The following is a 14461-nucleotide window of genomic DNA, read 5'->3' on the forward strand; positions in this document are numbered from 1 at the left end:
CCACTGTTCACCTTTGTCCAAAGTCTTAAATATCCAAAAGAGAAGGATGCCCAGGTCCATGACAGACTTTTATGCCAGGGCTAGATGTAGAGAACCTGGTGTTCTTATCTTTCCTTTTGGTTCAGTATCCAACAAATGAATTTCTTTCCTTCAAAAGTCTATTAATTTCTGATGCTTAATTTAGTGTTAGGTGAATTAAGAACAAACAGATGCATATAAATTATAGAACCACACCCATATAATCCATTCTGCGAAAAGCCTCCCAGGAGAGTTGAAGAATAAAACAGACTTATCTGTATCTTTCCTGCCCACAATCAGAATACTAAGGACTATTCCAGAATCAAATTTTGAAATAGAGGTCTGTCACTCTTCTCTTTAAATGATATTATTAGAACATTTTAGTTCATTGAAAACACAAAATATTTTCCCTCCCTGGCCCCGCCCTATCTTAACTATCTCTATGACTTTCAGTAAGTGAATTAATCTCTTTGGACACTTTTCCAACATAGATTGAATGAAGCAGTTGAACTATGATTCTTGATATGTTCAATTAAATAGAAATCTTCCCTCTGATTTTAAAGAGAATTAATATATAATTTAATTGTGCACTTATTTTCACCATAGTATATTTCTTGTATGTTAGAGAATTTGAAAGATATATCATTTGTTTTCTTTCTAAGACCTTTGGCTAACATTAGCTCAAACTACTTTTATTTTGCCCTTGAGATAGATTCACCTAAACAATATTTTCCTTGCTAACCTCAACAGCCTGACACAGTATATTACTTTTTGAGTCACTGTCCTCCTTTTCATTTCTAACATTTTCTTAGCCATAACTTTAAGAAAAGGCTTTTGTAAAGCCACATTGAATACTGCTAGCTCTTTATTTTCTTTTCTTTGGAAATTGTAAAGTATCGTAGTTCAATTATAGGGCTCTTACTCTCTGCCCTAGAGATTTGACTCCCATCTGTATTCATTTTCTTTTTTCCCCTCTCTCCATTCTAGATTCTCTTTATTTTACAGTGTAGGTGTTCAGTTTAAAAATACCTGTGGTTAATTTTTCTTTATCTGATTCTGATACAGAAAGCTCTGATACTTTTCTTATGAATTGACTATAAAATGATTAACGGTACTGCCAGACTAAGTTATCTTGAGAGAGAGAAGTGGAAGGGAAACCAAAATGGATGGCTCCATTTGTTTGCTAGAAAACAAAAACATCAGTGTTCATGATGTTTTTAGCACTAGAATTAGATTTTTCTTAATTTTAGAAGTAGAAACTAAAATTTAATGAAAAAAACAATATTTAAGTGAATTCTCTAAAAATCAAATCATCTCCTAGAAGATTACAGTCTAGTACCAACACATGTATGATAGATGACTATTGGTATTTTATGTATTAACAAGTCTTCATAACATGGATGAACTCTTTTCTAACTTCAGTGCTTATAGGTGAGAGCGTACTGTGAATATACCTCACTGTCGGTTTAAATTGATTAGATGATACATGAAAATCCAATCTCTTAGAAATCTGAAAAAAAAAAAGTCATAGTAGCAGCAGCAACAATAATGATAAAATAATAATAATGATTAATATAATTAAGCCCTTGCTTTGTGCTTGGAACTAGCAGTTATGCACAGCTTTACTTAATCCACACACACACACACACACACACACACACACACACATGCACAAAACCTAGAGATACCCTTATGACGTATTTGTATATATATAGATGAGAAAACTGACACTTGGAAAAGGTCTTGTACGTTAGTCATGAAGCTGAAGTTCTACCAAATTCTCGCCTCAGAAAACAAACATATAATCAATCCACTGTCTGTTCCGTAAAGGGGGTGGGTGAAAGGCTAGATTGTGAAAGGCAATAGCAGAATATATATAGATTAAAAAGAATAAGATATAAATCTATACAAATAATAGGCAAAAATTAGAAATTTTTTTTTCATTTTTTTCACAACTCTAGGTAATGACACTTACGAATAGATTTTACCAGACAACTAGGGTAGTTATTAAAGATATAAAGTTTAATGATACATGAGAGTCTTAATTAAATGGAACCCTTTAATTATATTGATCAACTAGAATATAGAAACTTTTCAACCAACATAGAGAATTTTCTTGATACCTCTCTCATGTGTTCTTTGCAGTCTACAGAAAACTTTGGCTAAATTTGCACTTAATGAATTTCTTAATTCTAAAGTCTCTAATTCCCACTCTTGCCATAAGACACACTTTTCTCCTCAGTGCCCCAATCCAATTTAATTTCTATTCTGATTCTGTAGCCTAAAATAGATGGGAAAGAGAACATTAAAGTTGTAAATAGATGAATCCATTGAAAAAGGAATAAAGAAAATAATGATGACAATGGGATCTGAATCAGCAAAACTGTGAAGGAAAATCTAACAAAAGTGGATTTTCTAAGCAAAAAAAAAAAAAACATTAAGCAAAATAGATAAAAACAGTTTTGGAAATAGCAATCTTTAAAAATACCACACAATTAGAGAATGAGTTAAATCTCCATAGCATAAGATATAGAAATTTTAGATTAAAAAGTACCCAAGAAATGGGATCAAGAGAGAGAAAGAACAGTTGACCTGATTTTTCTTTTAATTGAGATGAGTCTTCTATATATGGCAAAGAGATGATATACACTCTCTGCAACAGAAAAGTATGATGTGTCAACTCAGTAGGTATTCAACTCATTCCTTGAACTTGGGGATCACACAGAGTAGGAGAAAGAATAAAAATCTTAGTCTTGCAAAAACTAGCTACATCCAGTATGCGAGTAAAGTCTTCTTAATATTCATGAACAGAAATGCTATTCAAAAATTATAATATACATGTAAAACCCATGTCTTATGTCAGCAGTCTCCCTTAAGGAACTTTGAGATACAAACATCTAATATCGTTGAAGTTGTCTAGGATTTTGACTACAAAGAGAGTGATTGTTGGATAGGAGATGAGTGATTGTTGGATAGACAGAAAGAGAAACTAGCTAAAATTTTGATGATAGGATCAGAGTCTGGAACAGAGATGACTAATCTGGATTCATAGTCTACTTATTTCTTCTAAAATAAGTTTGTTTCTACATGCAGCTACTGGATACAACTATTAAAACATCCAGTTTTTAATTATTGGAATCTACAGTGTCCTAGAAGTATATTTAGAATAAAGATATTTATTAGGTGGATATTGTAATTTATCATAGAAAGACATTTATTGGAAAACTATTAAGAAGCAATTGATTCTTCTTTTACTTTTCCTCCTCTCTCCTCCTTTTTCTTTATCAAGTACTTAAAATTGATTTAAAACTAACATTTGTTATCTCCTTTCTCCATCTATGAAACTATTGTAAAATAAGATTTCAAGAACATTTTAGAAAATGCAAGATAAATATTTACATGAAATACAAGTTCAGTGAATATGTAATTATTTGTCATTAAAAGTATTAGTTTATATCAATGTTGTCTTTTTTCCCTATACTTAGAGTAAGGATTTTAATCTTAAACATTACATAAATAGGAGGGATTTAATTAAAACTTGAAGAAATGTGTTACTGTTAATTGAATTCTTGCTACAGTTACCTTTGCAAACCAATGTTAATGAAACTCCAGTTCAAAGTGGATAGGTTTGGGGAATTGAGATAGCTATTTATTTCCTTACCTGAGATGCCATGATAATCTCAGTAAAATAAAGAACCCAATTAAGAAAGTTCTTATTTGTAGCTATTGATCAAGTTTACACAAACTGCTAGGATTTCTAAGCAAAACAAATCAGAGGTTCAAAGGCCATTAAACAAGGTCAGTGAGTGAGAAAGGGAAATACTCCTTTGCATTTTAAAAATCTTTCACCTGTGGAGCAGAGAATGGACTTGCTCCTATCTGGAGCTAGGTTCCACTCCCGCCCCTCGCCTAGCTCTCCGTTCCTTCCCCCACCCGATGAACTTCAGTTCGGTATCTCTCAGTATTACCAAGCTATAAATTGCTCTAGAGCTTAGAGACAATCAGGTCAGCACCGCTCTCACAAGGGAAAAGCTTCTTACTTCCGAGCAGAATCGTTGTGGGGAAAGAGAGGAAGGAGGGCGGGAACCCACGCTTTAGTCGTCACTGTGCTGGCAAGGGGTGGAGAGAGATGGGGGAGGAGGCTGGCAGAAACAGCATCCCCAACAATGCTGCACTCGACCCAAGTCCACAAACTTACTGGTCACTGCGGTGGAAACTCCCAGTGCACACTCTCCACTGCCTGACAGCCGCTGCGGCTGGGTGGAGTCGCGCTCCCCGGCCCCACCTATGGGACCGAGCTTTCCCAGCATCTCTGATCCACAGCACCCTTCAGGAAAAGTCTCCAAGCATCTAGTAAGGCTGAGATTATTCTACTCCTGGTTCCACCCCCGAACCTTTACAGAACGATATTATTAATCTCGGATAGCCAAGAGGGCCCACTCCCTGTGGCTCAGTTTGTGGACATTCCTGTGGAATCCTTTCATGTTCCCGTCCTGCTCTGCTTTCACAACTCCATCCGGTCAAATGGCCAAAGACAAACTTCTGCCTCTCCTTCTCCGCTCCCACCTTTTCAAAAGCCCACAGCGTGCGAACCCACACACATCAGAACTCCTAGGGCGTTGTTGCAGTCTGGGCATGCTCAGTATCAGGGCAGGTTTTGATTGAAAGTTAAAAAAAAAAAAATGAAAGAAAGAAAGAAAAAGAAAGAAAGAAAGAAAGAAAGAAAGAAAATAGCTTTGTGTTGTGCTGTCTCTTGTGCATAGGGCTCGCCGAACAGGTTGCGGGGCATCCCTGCGCCTACCCAAAGGGTATATCGGATGCCCTTCACTGCGTCCCCTTGGGATCTGTCCCCCACTTGGTTCATCTCCCTCCCCCAACCCTCCTCAACCCCCCTCTTCAGGTCCCTGTCCGCTGTGGGGATGGAGAGACACTAACAGAACTGGGATGGGCGATCTTAGCTGAGCGGATCCACCTATTATTAGTACGCCCGGATTGGCTCCTTGGCGCAGCGTACCCGAGGTAGAACCAATCAGGGGGCCAGGGCTGGGAAATGATGGGCGGCCGCCTCCTCACTGGAGGGATTCCTGGAGAAGCTGCAGTGTGGGGATGCTCTAGACCGAGTACTGCCCCCAGTGTCTTTCCACCTCCTCCTCCTGCAGCAGCAGCAGCAGCAGCAGGACTTAGCAGCGGCAACTTGAGGCTGCACCCGGGCAAGCCCCCTCGGGTGGTCCTCAGCTGAAAGGGGGGCTCAGCGCCCCAAAGGGGTGTGTGTAGGGTGGGGGCGGCCAGCTGGGACCAGCTGGTGGCCCTGTAAAACCTCCCACACACCCACGCCCACACACCCCTTTTGTGTTGCAGGCTGCCCCTCCAAGAACAGAGGCAGCGAGAGGACGTGTGTGTGCCTCGCACGGTCCGCCCAGGGAGAGCAGTGGGAACTGAGACCGGCACCACCTCCTAGTCTTCCCTCCAGGTAAGGCAGCGGGACTGGCGGTGCGGCCACCTCGGTGGCGCCTATTTGCTTGAATCCGTCTGCAAGATTGTGTTCTCAGTACACTTGGGTTTTGGTGGTGGGAGACTGGGACTTGAGGAGGGAGCCCCGGGTGGCCTATTGTGAGAAATATAATGAGACCACATGTGCATCTCCTGGAAAAGCACTTTGCACAGCGCCCGTGATTTAGAGCCTGGAGTTGGTTTTGGGCAGCCCCCATCTTCTTGCTCCGTCTTTCCTTCTCTCATTCTCTCTCCTCCATCCCCCATCCCAATCTCATACCTCCCTCCGCCCCTTTCTCAGTCTCTTTTTCGTTTTCACCCTCCTCCCATCCTAAGCACGCACAGGGTTTCTTTCTCCTCCTGGAGAGGATTGCCTTTTCTCAGAGGAAAGACAGGGGTAGTGAAGAAAGGAGAAAGATTTCTTCCTGCCCGAGGGGAAAGAAAAACAAAATAGAATACAACCTCTGTGGAAATTAGAGTACAGAAAGCAATTAAACTGAATAAAGAGAGTAGCTAAGTCATCCAGGGGGGGCTGTCAGAGAGGGGAAGCATCAACTTTGACTTGTTCTCCTCCTTGAAAGAGGCTATGTCTCTCACTTGATTCGTTCCAATGGAACAAAAATAAACCACTGATCCAACCCACATTCGATTGCTTAATTGCTGTTGTTTTTAAGTGCCAACCATCTGACTTTTTCTGTTTCCATCTGTCCTGTGGGGCTATTTGGTGTTGCCCATCAGTGGAACTGTCTGAACTTTGAGATGCTTCTTGAGCAAAGAAAAAATTTAAAAACAGATTATTACTTTCTTTGAGGTTCTCTGGTATGGCCTTTATGTTGGGGACCAAAAAAAAAAAATGTAAAAATGTAAAGTTTCAAGCATTTGTGAGTGACACCAGTATTATCAGGAGTCTTGAATTTCTACTTTGAGAAAGCTAATCTAGTTAGCTTTGTGTACATGTTGATTTTCACTTTCTTGAATATTAACTCTTTGGTGAAATAAAGCAATGATTTAACTTTTGCGTTAAAGCTACATTTGTGTATGAACTGTCATTTCATTCTACCTTTCTCCTATATGTTTGCATTCAATTGCCTGAATATCATATTCATGTCTTGCCTTATTTTCTTTTAATAAGAACATTTACTAGATGTAAACATGATATTTATACAGTTTCAGTGTCCCATTTAGAAGATATATGGAAGCTCAGTTGGCCAATAATTCTCTTGTATTAGGATAAAGTTTAGAAAGTAATGGTAGGAAGATAGCATCAAATTTTAAAAAATCTTAAAGGGGAAATATTTTTGTTCTTAGGAAAGAGTAAAATATCAGAACATCTACGTTCTCTGGCTGCCTGCATAATAGGTTAAGTAAAAGGTACTTGTTGGACAAAGCCTTGACAGCAGCTTCAGCAATTTCTAATTCTATCATCAATGATATAAGCTTTCCTTTCCTATTATGCATCAGAGACAGCTAAGTGAAACTGTCAGATGGGAGGAGGTGGAGAGAAGTGCCTAGTTGAATACAATGGGAAAGCATTCCAAGTAGGTCTTACATGAGTGCAGAGAAGCTAGCAGATGCTAGTGTCCAGATAAAGCCTTTCCTTTGATTTATCAGAGGAAATGCCAAGTCTTACATATTTTTCTGCATGTCTTCTTTCTCAACTCTTCCTGATCTTCCACACTAATCTATACACTCCAGAAAGTATTTATTTATTTATTTATTTTATCATATACCCAGTGTATAAGTTTATACACCAACTTAGAAAAGAGCTGGCTTCATTCATGTAATGAACATTGTTTTCTCAACCATTTTCCATTTGAAGCATTTGTCTCTTCTGCCTAAATAGAATTACCTAGAGTCACGAAACAAAACCTTCTTTCTAGGGCTTTGACATTTAAAGGCTTTTTTCCTTTTTAATGTAGCTTCTCTGTCGAAAGCTAACTCTAATTTTTAGAGGTGCCACCTTTTGGTTACAAGGACAAAAGGACAATCGCTTAATTGCCTCATGTGTATACAACTGAATTAACAAGTTTAGACATGAAAAGATGTACCAAAAAAGGAAACCAACTTTTTTCTGTGTGAGCAAAATAAGAATTTGTTAGCTTATTTCTCCACTATCTTAGGAAAGGTAAAGTTTAAGCTTCTTGGTTTATGACATTTATTTTCTGACTCTTTACAAATGTTAATTATAGCAATGACACATAAAAGAGGTTTATGTGAGTATTTGGTTTTTCACATACTTCTGTAAAATTAAGTCTTTATATATACTGGAAGTCAAAACTAATTCCAATATGTAGTGAATGGATTGAGAAAAGACTAAATTATTACCTGTCATCCCAGAAAATGTTCTAGTGTAACAATTTTATATAATTTTTTCTCCATTTAAAAGAATATCTTTGCAAATCTTATTAATGTTTCAGAGCAAATATGGTAATTAGACTTTAACTTATTTTTATCAGAAGTAAAGGTTGCTAGTATACAGGAGAAATCCTAAAATACTAATTCCATAAAATACTACACAATGAAGAGTTGTAGAGTAGTTTTGAATTTCATTTTGTAATGGAGAATATTAGTTATTCTCTCCAGTCAAATTATCAGATAGTTATATGAAAATAATTAACATGGTATATACGTTATAAGATTTGCATATTAGACTTGGTGTTAACTTGAAATAAAACTAGAATGTAATCATTTATATTTGCCAAATTAACTAGAAGATTAATAAAATGCAAAATGTGTTAGAAATGTAATTTGAACTTCTTGTTAGCCTAATGACACCATGGATATAATATCAATTCATCTCTTTTGAGACCAGTATTTTAATCAATTTAGAGTAAATTTCCAAAACGAGTTTTTGGAGTCATGTAACCTTAAAGAACTCACACTTAAGATAGACATTTATGTGAGCCTGCAGTACTTATAGCTCTTATAATTTCCAGTTTATACAACAGCCAAGAAGAGATACCATTAATTCCAAATTGGAATATGATATTTATTTTCCTAACAGTAGTAATTAAATAATTTGGGGGAGGAAAAACAAACAAACAAACAAACAAAACAGTTTGATTACATAATGGAGCAAATTTGGTCTAATATTATAGGAAACCAAGAATGAAGTTAGACTCTCTGCCGTTGAATTATGTAGGTGTGAGTCTTGCTAAGAAAATAATGCTTTCTAAAATTAAATATCTAATACACTTGTGACTTAAAAAAAAACTTAAATGACTTGCCTGCCATAAATACATCTGAATCAAAAGTTTACTGTATAAGAGTCATTTTCTAGCTGAATCTGTTTTCCATTAAAATTGACCAAAGCTATTTAAATAAGCATAAAGTATGTGGCAGTCTAAATAAATTATTTTCAACTAATATTTAAGGATATATATATATATATGTACATATATATATATATATATATAATGAAAATTTTCTAAAAGGATTAGAAACTAATGGACAGTAGCCTATAATCTGCTGAAACTAGGGAGTACTCCTGTAAAAAGTACCATTCAAAGAAAGATGATGGTGTCATATGGATACTTTTAATGGCTCTTTGATTCAGAAAGGCTGGAACATCCAGAGGCAGTTAATGGGGGGGGGGTCTAATTCTTTCCCTTTAAACAGCCCTTCTATGGCTTTGGGAAGAAGTGATTTTTATAGGAATCATGGCTGAAAAAAAATTTCAGTACCGAAAAACGCACTCCTATACACAGATAACAAGACTAAATCATATTTTTACATGATTTGGATATAACAGGATGATAAAGTTTCTGTCTTTCTAAGGCTTTTATCAAGTGTTTCTTTCAATGCTTGCATAAAGGTAAACTTGTTCTTAATCTTTTACATAATTAAATGATCTAATTATCATTGCTTTTTCAGGTAATGGAGTATAGATTGGTATCTTTGATAATTCCTCTATGAATGATCAATACTTTTTCATAATATTTTGTAAACTTGATTCAAACCTCTCCATTAAGTGTGACCATTATTTTAAAGCAGGAATTTAATCCTTCCAATCCAAGGAAAACAATTTTCTTTCAGCTTCTCTGTCATTTTAAGAGAGTTCTTGAAGAGCTACTTTTTTATTGACTATAAAATAAACTGCGATAGCAGGGCATTCTACTCGTATTTGTGAGTAATAGAAAAGTAAATTTATTTAAAAATATATTGCAAATATATTTATGCCATCTATTGTAAGACAGCATACTGTCCTTTGCTGTATACATGAATAAAACTTTAACCTTTGATGTTTTACTTAAGAAACAAACAACTTTTAATGTGTACAATGGGAAATATTGCTACATTGTAGAAAGAGTAAGCACTAAAAATGCTATTCTTTAGTTTTAAATATAATTCTAGAGGTCCTATTGCAAGGAAGCCTCTTTTTAAAATGTTTCCTTAATTTAAAAACAATGTTTAAGAGATTTCTAAAACAAAAATTGATTTAGAATAAAAATAGCACATTTGTGAGTGTTAGAAATGAATGTTCTGTCCCAATTTTGAAAAATGCAAAGCAGATTTTTAAAATTATTCTGTAATTTTTTAATGATTTTAATATTTAGTTAAACCACAAGTTCTAATTGTTTTGAATTATTTCTGATTCTCTTTGGGCTTGTTTGGTCTCTACTAATACATTCAATGCTTGGAAGGGATGTGCCACACTGGTTTTCACAATTTATGAGTAATGTAAATGAGGGAGGTCAAAGTTCATCTTTTTAAGTTACTGCTATTGTGGAGATACAAAGAAAAAAATACTGGCCATTAATATATATTGGTCTCACATGTAGTACGAACATATTAATTATACACATAGGGCATCAGTTTGTTAAAGAAGAGCTCTGGAAAATTGTAAAGCAGATAGATGAAGATAATAAGTGCTTCTATTTCTTAGTTGTCTGTACAAAATGGGAGCTGGAAAATTTCCATGTAGAATGAGAATGGCTTTGTCAGCTAGTATAAGAATCTGGTGAAACTATTTGGTTCAGACGTAATTTCCAAAATTTCCTAACAGCCCTGTCAGACAACATTTCATCGCACATACTGAATTAAAACCTAGCTACAGTAACCTCTGGTTCTAAGATGTTTAGCTAAGGGCCTCAGTTAGGAATTCATTTTTTGTTGAAATATTCAGTTAACCAAATCTAGATATGGTACTGAAATGTGGTCTTACCTTATCCCAGTGAACCTGTTTCTCTATTTGTGAAATGTAGCTTTGCTCATAATTCTAATGTATTTAGAGTTTGTATAATTATTATTTTTTCCAAAGGGCATTATATGAGTAAATGGAATTGTGTGTTGTTTTCTGCAATAGATAAATGTTTTCTTTTTCTTTCTAAATAATTCAACTAGTCAATCAAAGATAAAATGCATGTAGGCACTTAAACACAAATAGAATCTGAGGATTATTTAAATGTGAGATATTCTTCTATTGCAATTGCTTAAATGAGAAATTCTATCTTTCTCCCACATCTTCCCAGAGTACAACCATCTCCTCAGTCACATGGAAATAGAGGGGAAATCAGGCAAACCCACCTCACACCTCCAGTGAGAGCTGCCTGGGTGTGGCCTCCAGAGGACAGCCTCCTGTTTGTACTTAAGGCCCATTTCCTTTCTGGGCCAGCCTCTTTGCTCATCACCCCAGACCTCACTTTAGCTTTGAAGCAGGTAATTGGATTTACTAATTACTACTTTGAGATTCGTCGGCATATTTTCATCATCAGGAAGGCAAAAACACATGAAAAGACTCAGACAAAATGCAGACAGCTATACGAAACTTAGTATTAATACTTAAAAATGTGATGTTGACTATTATATAGGTTTTAGGATAGTTCATAAAATAGCCTTTCTTTCATGGAATTTCTTTTGATTACTCACAAATGATGTAAGCAAAAGATGAGGTTGTTAAACCATGAATCAGTATAATTTTTTAACCAATTTACAGTAGTGGATGAAACTGAAATAATCATTAGAAAGAATTTCAAATTCTTGGGTTGTCTTTAGTACTTCCCAAATCCACCTGTCTTGTTATGAAGCCACGCAGACATTCACATGCCTCATTCTCATCATCACAGATCATTGAGGACTGGCTTGTTTTTCTATGGAATCTCCGGTTATTATTGTGAAACATGCATAAGGTTCCTTTTAGAATGGATTACTAATAATCCATTGTCAAACATAATTTTATGTGAGAGTTACTGTAAGTATAAACAACAGCTTAGCATTTACAGCAGCAGACTACGCTCGCTAAAATGCCAATTTAGAGTATTTTGCTCTCTACTTGAGGAGAGCCAATTGAGTGTATTTTTTTCCTTATGATGTACTGCACCCCAATATTCTAAGCAATATAAACAATGGCTAGGTCCTTATTCTTTACCTACGAAATATAGAAATTGCTTATTTATGAGGAAAAAAGTAATCAAATGTTTTTCAGACAAATGACTCTACAGCCTTTGAAATAAGGACAGTGGTATAACAAACAGGTCACTAAGGCCTAGCTGAGCTCCTCTAGCAAGCAGGCTTTGAGGTAGCAAGATTATTAAGAAGAAAAGTTAACACAGTTTCTCAGGAGAAAGACAAGATAGCAAAACACTGAATCTGTTTCTCACTTGGAGTGTCTGCCAGGTCCTGGTTTACAAAGCTGGCTTTCTGCCTAATCCCAAGCATTTTCATCAGATTTGAGGAATGAATAAAGTGAACCATTGGGCATTAGAGAATATTTCTAAAGCATCAGAATCTTTTCTGTAAACAGACTAACATCACCATCCTATTTTAACCAATGTCCAGAATTCAAGGCCACAGGTTTTATATTTAAATTGATATAAACCAGACTATTATAAATGCCTAAAAGTGCTTGAGTGTTATTTGTCTGTGTTCAAGAAATTCTTATGCTAAAAACTTAGTTAACAACATGACATTACAAGTAATATGTCTCTTTTTAGTGTTTTTACTAAATTATAAAGTTAATTTTAAAAAGCCAAGCAATCACCTTGAGATACATCTGAGTTTAATATTGCAAGGAAGTAAAATTTCAACAAAAAGCCAACGTACTCCTAAATTAACCAAAACTGCATTTCTTGTATCTATCTATCTATCTATCTATCTATCTATCTATCTATCTATCTATTTATTTTTATTCATTTTTTTTATATACCCCCTTATCTGAAGTGCATTGCTTTTAAATAGTGGTGGTAGTGATGGGGGTTGGGGGAGACCAAATAAAAAAATATAATACTTAATATACAAGTTTTTTATTTTTTATTTATTTATTCATTTTATTACTTTTCTTACTTTAGGAGAATCAGATACTTTCTGAATTACTCCTAGACACTACAAAATGAATACTGATGTTAATAGAGAGCTGACTACTTCAGGAAAAAGTGGAGTAGACAAATTCTGCTACATTTTTGAGAATATTTCATCATTTATATATTGAATAGACAGTAGTTTTACTTCTCTTGACCTCTGGACTTTTAGACCTGTATACTTTGAAGCATATTACTACTCACTGCCAGAGTAGAAGAAATTTGTTTAGCTTTCTGGTTAAAAGAGTAATATAGTAATTTTCTTGCATTGTCTTTCTGTCCTTGCATTTTCTTCCTTTTCTAACCTCCTCTTATTCTTCCTTTTTTTAATCTTCTATATCTTAATAAATTATCTGCCTATTGAATTACTAAGGAGCTTGGTACTCTAGGCTCCATACTAATCTCTACTTGCTGGATTTATTTTTGTGTCAATAACCAAGAAATTTAATTCTTAGTTTTCATACATTTTAGATTAGCTTCACAAAACATATATAAATAAATAAGAGAGCAGCCTTCTATTTTGTTTATGTAATTGGTACACTTAAATGAAATGTTCCATGACTTGAAAGTTTTTTAAGTTCTTAAAGACTGGCTTACTGGTAATTTGTAGAGCAAAATTAATTGCAGAGAGAATAATAATTTTTAAAAGACCAAACAAATGGCATGTACTATTAGAGACCTTTTTTTTCTCTACAATTTGCTCTTCCAATGATATCAAATCATTATTTTCATGACAGTTGTACAGTACTATATTTTTTAAAAATTATATTACCTTATTTGATTTTTGTAATGAAGAGTTCTTCATTTTATAGATGTAGTAAAGGAGATTCAGCAGTTACCTAACTGCAATTACACATTTAAGAAGCCTTTTATAATTTTCACTTATAGAATCATAACACCACAGCATTTAATAAAGGAAAAGAAGTATGTCTTTTAATTCTCTCGATATATAAAAACTAGTTTACTACTTCTTACCCTCCCCCCCCAAAAAAATCTAACATAATCACTGAATATTGGATAGATAGTCTTTATTCTTATTGAAAAGAAAAGGACATTTTAATGTACTGTCATTACTTCTGTTACTCTACTGAAATAAATTATATTTGTATTTTAAAATTATTCAAGGAACAGCTTTCTAAACTGTAAGAGAAGTCATTAAGCTTGAGTAACAGGCTAAGTTGGCCTTTAGTCATTGCTATATCACTGTGATATTAGATGTCTTCTCAATGGTTTCCTTATTTGTAAACTATATAGTCCTAAGTCACTTCCTTCAGTACACAGAGATGTGATTGGAACAATGTGTGTCATACCCTTACTAGAAGCTTTCCAACCTCATCTCTCATTTTTCTCATTGGTGTTCATGTACATAACTTCCCAGTTTCCTGAACCTAACATTAAGGGAACTTGACTCTACTGATGCTTTTTTTCTTCCATTCCAAGGTAGAGAGGGCTAAGCAGGGAACATATCCAAGCCCCATTTACTATTCACCATAAGAGTAAAGTGCAATAATTGGCAATTTTTTGTGTTAAGACTCAAAAATCGTTGGGAGTAATTGTCTATAGCCATACACACAGCAATGTGGATTAACATAATTATTTTCTAGCTGATCTTATAGAACTAAATGGAACTTTTAATTGGGAATAGCTTGTAGAAAGAA

The 14461-nt window shown here is 35.1% G+C and overlaps 1 protein-coding gene across 1 annotated transcript in view; it reads left to right on the forward strand.

Annotated features, from left to right (window-relative positions):
- Positions 1-5092: 5092 nt before the first annotated feature.
- The window catches only part of SYT1 (synaptotagmin 1), a 479939-nt gene continuing 470570 nt past the window's right edge, over positions 5093-14461 (forward strand). The window contains exons 1-2 of the mRNA XM_039838907.1: positions 5093-5282; positions 5377-5488. The gene's annotated coding sequence lies outside the window, so the exon portion shown is untranslated. The remainder of the gene's footprint in view (positions 5283-5376; positions 5489-14461) is intronic.

This window comes from Pteropus medius, unplaced genomic scaffold (genome assembly GCF_902729225.1).
Source record: "Pteropus medius unplaced genomic scaffold, Ma_sr-lr_union100, whole genome shotgun sequence".
Lineage (NCBI taxonomy): Eukaryota > Metazoa > Chordata > Mammalia > Chiroptera > Pteropodidae > Pteropus > Pteropus medius.